The sequence below is a fragment of the Octodon degus genome, unplaced genomic scaffold, assembly GCF_000260255.1.
Source record: "Octodon degus isolate 3935 unplaced genomic scaffold, OctDeg1.0 scaffold00146, whole genome shotgun sequence".
Classification (NCBI taxonomy): Eukaryota; Metazoa; Chordata; class Mammalia; order Rodentia; family Octodontidae; genus Octodon; species Octodon degus.
In genome coordinates, this window is record NW_004524722.1 from 7134680 (window position 1) to 7135984 (window position 1305).

Here is a 1305-nt window from a genome sequence, read left to right on the forward strand (position 1 = left end):
TTTTTTTGTGGCGTGGGACAGGACCTTGCTATGTAGTTTAAATTGGACTTTAGTTCACTATGTAGCCCAGGCTGGCCTTGAACTCACACAGCTCCTCCTGCCTCAGAAGCTGGATCTATTGATACTTCTAAAGCAAAAGTAGCTTTATCCTCATTACATATGAGTGTTGCTTCTATATTGTAATTTTTCTGGTAAGTGATCTAATAAATTTCCTTTCTTCTAGTTGGCAGTTTTTATTTGGAAAATCTATAAGAAGTAAAATCTTCTCATGTACTACAGGAGTGGAATTCAGAAGTCAGATTTCAGGCCTGGTGAGAACTTCTTCAACACCCTTCAACAGGACTACTTAACACATAGCCAGAACACTATGTAAGGTGAGAAGAGAAAGGGGCTGAGAAGCAAACTTTAGAAATGCCAACGTTTGGGGAGCTAGCAAAGAAAAAGAAGGCCAGGAAAGAAACTGAGAAGGAACAGAAGGGAAAGGGGAGAGTCAGAAAACAGTAACACCATGGAAGAAATCCAGATTCCCAGGATTTGATCTATATCATCAGGAAAATGGGGCCAAAGCTACAATGCAATTGAGCAAATGGAACATGAGAAAGTGGAATAAATTCCTGCAGAATGACCCTTTTGAGATATTTTGGGGGATTTGTTTGTTGGTATGTTGAGACAGAGTCTCACTCTGTAGTGCAGGCTGGCCTTGAACAAACTAGGTAGCCCAGGCTAGTCTCAAACTCAAAGCACTTCCCATGCCTTCAGCACCTGAAATGGGACTGGTGTAAATCTGGGGCTACAGATTTACACCATCACACCTGGAACTTATTTCTGTTTTGTTTTGCATTCTTTTTTGTTTTCATTTTTTGAGACAGGGTCTTGCTATGTAGTCCAGGTTGGCCTTGAACTCAATGTGTAGCTCAGGCTGGTCTCAAATTTGCAGCTATTCTCCTGAATCAGCCTCCCAAGTGCTGGGGTTACAGCCAGGTAATTCCAGTTTGAGATACAGTAGTGCCTCTCTATTATTTCATGGTTCAACTTTCTAGGACTCACTGTTTTTTGGGTTTTAAAAAAATATTAATCTAAATTATTTATGGCAGATTTTTCGCTATATCACAGGATTTTGCAGCAAGTATACAGTACTGTATACACATATATATGCATAGCATTTATGGTTTTAATGATTGTTTTGTTTTTGGCCAGCTCAGCCTGTCCTGAAGGCAGGGCTGGTGGGACATATGGTGCCCAGGAATGAACTGCGGCCCCCTGCACCTGCCTGAACTTGCCTAAGCATGTGCTTTAGATTGCTGA